A 6,063-nucleotide genomic window follows, 5' to 3' on the forward strand; every position below is an offset into this window, starting at 1 on the left:
CCCGCCACTGTGTTATATATCTTGTTCATAATTATGATAAAAAGTTACAGTTTTTAAGTTTTAAAAATCGACATGCTGCTAGCTTTTTAGACAATTTTGGTATTTACGAAGATTTTTTAGGCTTTTTTTTGAGTTTAGCATATATTTTAGCTACATGCTAGCTGTTTTGGCTAACTTAGGCTTTTCTTTTCCAGTGTTTTAGGCTGTTTCGGAGTTAGGCTAATATTTGCCTTCTAGCTCTTTCGGCGCAATTTAGGGTTTTTCCGCATTTTTTAGGCTACTTTAAAGTAGTTTTTTTCTCGCTACATTCTAGCTGTTTAGGCTAGCCCACGTTTTTTAGGCTAATTTGGCATTTAGCTAATAATTTAGCTGACTATCAGTTGTAGCATTTTTCAGCTTCCAGCTATCAGCTTCAGGGTTTTCAGCGGCCAAATTCAGCTTGAAGACATAACTAAAAGTCACAGTTTTAAAAATTACATTTTTAGTGTTCCATAAATGTTTTTCCTGTTCGCCCCGCGACTTTCACGTATGTTTTGGATTTTGCCCCCCTGTGTGATTGAGTTTGACACTCCTGCTCTATGTACTCGTTGAACCCAGTGGTATTCGTAGAACCCCCAGATGATTTCCGTGCGCTGCTGCTGGTTACCGTGATCCGTCATCGTGCACGTAAGACAACAAGAGCGCGGCGTCCCCGGAGTGCTTCGACTTAGTGACAGGCGGCGTGAACCAGAGGAGGGAAAAAAACACTTAAATGGAATTATAGAAACACTAAAGGAAGGAAAAATCTATACGCAACCCCATATTAATGCATATTGTCGCTGCAGTGGGATTCATTAACCTGGTCAAATAAGCCCTAATAAAGTTACTCTGGCCCGGTTTAGTATCGATCTCCTCTCTGCTCTTCTTGATGGCCGTAACGCTGGCAGATATTGAGGTGAGCTGATCTCCATGTTCCTTCATGTGTGTGTCACAGCCTCAGCAGCTCCTCCTGATGAGTTAGTCGATGTGATGTGAAAGGCTTTTATTAAGGCACCTCTGCGTTTGGGGAGATCTCATCTCAGCTGACCCGTGGTAAGTTGCAGTTATTAAAACAGTCACTTCTCACCTTTTTCCTCACCACGCCAGTCCCTTCATCCCCAGCCTCCCTCACACACTTGATCACTTTCCTCCTGCTTTGACAGCTCACTCCTACTCGCTCTCGTTCTTCATTACTACTCCTCTCTAAGTCTTTCTCTCACCCTTTTTCTTTCCAGCTACCCGCCACCCACACCCTCCCAAGGGTGTTCTCTAACTCTGTAAACCGCTTTCAACTCATTCCCCATCCGCCAGCCTGTCAATTTACCTGTCCTTTGTTGCCCCGACTTGTCATTGTCTTGTAACAAGGGATTGTTTCGCCGGGTTTTGAGACAGCAAAACTGAACACTTGTCATATTACTTCCGTGACAGAGAGGCTTGCTGAGGCTCAGAAGTGCCGAGTCTGGCTTGTTTTTTGATTTCCTTCTGCAACTGTCCAACACCAAAAGGACCCGGCGCAGCAGCCTTCACAGATGCCTGCACAAGCCGAGGCGACGAGCATGTGACTGCTGCCTGCCGAGTGCTGGCACTGCCGTGATTCAGGCACCGTTGAGGATCCCGGATCTCCGAGGTGCATGTCTGAAACGTAATATGAGACGGTGAAAGGACAGAAGTCCCACTCCCGTCATCTATTCATCCGTTTTCAGAGCATTCCCAGTCTTTGGATTATGACGTTTTTACTCAACATTTATTTAAAAAACGGTTGTGTTCTAGGATACAAGTTCATTAGAAATTCACCTGTGAGTTGTGGGCGGGGCTTTTGGTGCAGAATAAGCCCTCCTCTATTTCCCATCATCCATTAGTTTACACGCTCTCTTGCAATCATTACAAACTGTGAGAAATATCAAAGCTGTCCAGTTGTACAGTTCAACAAAGACGTTCATGGATCTATTTGTAAGTGGATGCATCCGAATGGGGCGGAGCTTGTGGCTCACTGAGTGTAGCACCTGTGTCACATCACTGCAACACATTCTCATTCCCAAGTCGTCATATATTGACGTTGGGTTAAGGACTCAAAAACATCAAACGTGACATGGAACGGTCCTTAACCGAACGGCAGTCCTTGATGACTTGGAGATGTGTTGGTCACACCTACAAGCTTTTCAAACAATCTCCTCCAGATTCAACTTGAATAAATAAATACTCTTTATTTTCTTTATATTTGTCCTCCATCATTGAAAAAATGCCTCAAGATGGTCGTCATGATCACCATTTTCATCTAAGTGGGTCTTTTCCAAAGATCCGACAGGGAGCTTGTTATGAAAGGATGAAAACAACAAACCTTTCAGGATGGAGAGATGGATCAGATTCCAGTGGATCAGAGCGCTGCAGCACTACCACAGGCTAACTAAAGCAGCGTCTATAAAAAGGAGCTGGAATATGATTACAAGCGTCCAAATATAGAAGGCAGAAGAGCATATCTGATGTTATGAATGTGTGTGAGCAGATCTGGAAAGGTAGCTGCGGCGCTGCAGCAGGGACTCCTTTGTTCTGCTTAAGAGTGAGCTCTAGTGGCAATTTGTTGAACCACAAAAAAAAAAAGTAAATGAAACTGCAGGGAGTGTTCCCTTTGGTTCCAAACTCCTGAATGCACAGAAACGCGTTCAGACAGGATCGCTCTGCCTCCTCGACACGGAAACAAAAGTTTGAATGAGAGGTTTCCACTAAAGTTGTAATGGCTTCCATAAAGTGGTTTGGAGATCATAAAAACAGAGCAATCTGCAGCACTGTTGCCTGGAGATTTGACTAACGGCAGCAGATAAAGGGATAAACTGTTGACTTACATTACAGTTGCAGCTGAAAGCGCCTTTAACTGCTTCCACTCGGCGAAGATTGTCGACTTATTAACTGGCAGAGGCCTGAGATGGGAAGGAATCAGATGCATTAGCCAAATAAATCTACATGAAACTGCCTTCTTTATTTGATCCATATTTAATGATGGTGCGGGGAGAAAAAAAGTGGGATTTGTTCATATGAGTTATGATCCGTTCGTGGTGCAGCAGATGGATGTGCCGGTGTGGAGCTGCCTAAAGGCACATCAGCAGAGCATCTCCTGCTGGTTTGATTCCGTACGAGTCTTGATTAAAAAGCTCGTTCACCTTCAGAGGATCTGCCCACAGACTGTGGAGGCTCGGCTTTCCCTGCGTCTCCCTCAGCTAAACAAAAAAAAAACCTGTTTATTATTCATGTTTATCATCACACCACGTCTGCTGTTTGCTCCGGTTTTCATGGACGGACTGGCAGCAAATTCGACTTGCTACATGAAACCCAGCTTTACAGTCAATACTGAAATGGATCCCACTTAGTGCCGCGCAGCCAACCACACTGATGTGTACTCACAGAGCAGCACGTGTGCACGCTCTTCCCCAACTGCCAGCGCAGCCACCCACACGCCCAGCACTGACACATGCGCGTGCACGTGCACACACACATGCGTCTGTCACTTATTTGCACCGTCGGCTCTCTCCACTCCCTCTCATGTTAGAGCAATTACCTCTCAATGACTTTATCGCTTATTAAAAACATATTAAAGCTCCAATCTTCTTCTGGAGGTGTTCTTATGATATGGAAATAGAAATATTAAAAAACATAGATGTGCAAAATTAACTCCAGTCTGTAAATGATCTTTATAAACAATCATCTGTAATTAGTCTGATAGAAAAAAAAACTGTTTTATGAAAATGAAGCTTCATAATATACATATAAAAAAGAAGAAGCTTTTTATACAAACATGGTAAATATTCTTCCTTACTTGGAAGACACACTTGGATTATTAGAAGTGATATAAAAAGATTAAAAAACAAAAACAAAAAAAAAGGTTTTTGACATTATTTAAGTGTAACCTGGAGAACTCACATGATCACATTTGCCTTTTGGGTGTTAGCTTTTATTGTGATAGTTTATTTATTTTTCTAATTATTATTGTTTTTTTGGCTGCTGTTAATTGCCGATTCCCAAAATGAACAGAGAAAAACTATATTAAATTCAAAAGCTCAGGAGATAATTGTTCTTGAGTTCTCCAGAGATAAATTAGTGAAATAAAATATCAAATGTTCGGTTTTTATTCCTGAAGATTTTTCAAGGAACTTCTTCATTTCTTATAGTGTAGAAAATGGTAAGTTTGTGTTTAAGATAATCTTTAAAAAATACATCAGAAAGCTTTTTTATGGTATAAAATGACATTTATTTTGGTTTTGTTGCCCTTCTGAGTCAAGCAAAAAAGCTCAAAGACGTCTCTTGAAATCAAACAATATTTGATGAACGTCTTTAATATCAGGGATAATCATCGTCTGCATTGAGTTTCTTTAATGTTCCTGCAGTTTGTCCACAACTGTACAAAAATATTTTGTCTCGCCTTTATGTGAAAATGTCTTCAACCAGAACCTGAATCTGGATTCACATCAGAACCCTCAGCTGTTCATGTCAACATTTACATAAAAGATGAAATCTCAAACAGTCATTAGGTACAAATTTGGAAACATTTTTGAATTTTGTTCTTTGAAGATCAAACTTGAGTCACATGCACTTGAGAAAGGGGTTGACCTGTACAGGTGCTGCAGGTTTTTGGGTTGTCGGGTCCGTGGACGGTCATAGAGGAGCAGCTGCATCGTCCAGGTGAGTCTGGGGAGGTGCTGGGGGGGTGGGGGTGGGGGGATGAGCATGTCTCCATCAATGTGGGCAGTAGGACGTGTGTCACCAACGCAGTCTCACTCCCAACGCGTCAAACTGTATATCAGCTATAGGGGTCCCCAAAACACTAGCAGAAGACTCTAGTGAAACAGTGTTTTGCTAGCAGTTTTGCTTGCTAGTTTTCTATTGGCAGAACAGTGTTTTGCTAATAGAAAACACCGTTAGCTAACAGTGTTTTGCTAGCAAGTTTTCTGTTAGCAACAGTGTTTTACTAACAGAAAACACTGTTAGTAAAACAGTGTTTTGCTAGCAGTTTTCTGTTGGCAGAACAGTGTTTTGCTAACAGAAAAACCTGTTAGCATCAACCGCAAACAGAACTGCTATCAGAAAACCCTTTTTCTGTTGCCCTACAAAGCGACGCCGGCCCCACTTCAGTGAAAAAAAGTTATGTGGCCCCCAGAGGAAAAAGGTTGAGGATCCCTGCCGTATATGGATGTGTAGTTCAGGCTCCCTCCATGTGACTTTTTGACATTTTGGGTGTCCCCCACTTGTTGTTTTTTGACATGCTGGCTGTTTCCATTAAATAAGGGGTCCCCAGCCTCCGGGTTGGGTACCGGTACCGGTACGAGGGCCACTTGGACCGGGCCAAAGACAGGGAAAAGATGCATATGCTAATGAGGGGTTCCCAACCCTATGGACCCTAACCCGGTAACAATACTGGTTCCATGTAACGTCCAGTAACTTTGGGGTTGGGGATCCATGATTTAATGGGGACAGCCTAGACATAAAAAACGACGAGTTGAAGACCCCAAAACATCAAAAACCAAACTTCCATTTATGATGAACTGGGAGTGAGAATGTGTCCCGTGTTTTGAAGAAATCAAAAATCCGTAGAATGACATTAAATTTAGGTTTAATCAAAACTAAATATGAAAAAAGCATACGTGACAAATATTAATGCAGCTTACATCTAAAGTAACGCTTTAAAAGACACGATATATTTATGACAAACCTCAGAACTCCATGAGCCTCTTTAGTGGTTTTGAAACTATGCATCTCATGCAGAACCTCTTGTGTTCACGTCTACCTCAGCTAATGAAGGTTTCCAACTGAATTTTCTATCAGCCATTATCATTCACCGCACAGCAGCCCACCCAGAGCAGATCCTCAGCTTTGGGAGGCGCTGAATCTTAAGGAGCTCTGCTGTAACACTCGTCCTCTGCTCCTTCGTCTGTCGGTTTCTTCGCATGTCTGTCAGATTATCACGGGGATTACGGCAGCAGAACCTGAGGAGGTCTCTCATTCTGAAGGGAGAGTTTGATCCAGACCTCTTCTACTGACGGAACGAGAGCAGAGAAT

At 42.5% G+C, this 6,063-nt stretch overlaps 1 long non-coding RNA gene across 1 annotated transcript in view; it reads left to right on the forward strand.

The window, feature by feature from the left end:
• The window catches only part of LOC118599978, a 3,713-nt gene extending 1,526 nt beyond the window's left edge, over nt 1-2,187 (forward strand). Inside the window, exons 2-3 of the long non-coding RNA XR_004949535.1 lie at nt 974-1,071; nt 1,447-2,187. This is a non-coding gene — a long non-coding RNA (uncharacterized LOC118599978). The remainder of the gene's footprint in view (nt 1-973; nt 1,072-1,446) is intronic.
• Nucleotides 2,188-6,063: the final 3,876 nt, after the last annotated feature.

The sequence above is a fragment of the Oryzias melastigma genome, linkage group LG17, assembly GCF_002922805.2.
Source record: "Oryzias melastigma strain HK-1 linkage group LG17, ASM292280v2, whole genome shotgun sequence".
Taxonomy (NCBI): domain Eukaryota; kingdom Metazoa; phylum Chordata; class Actinopteri; order Beloniformes; family Adrianichthyidae; genus Oryzias; species Oryzias melastigma.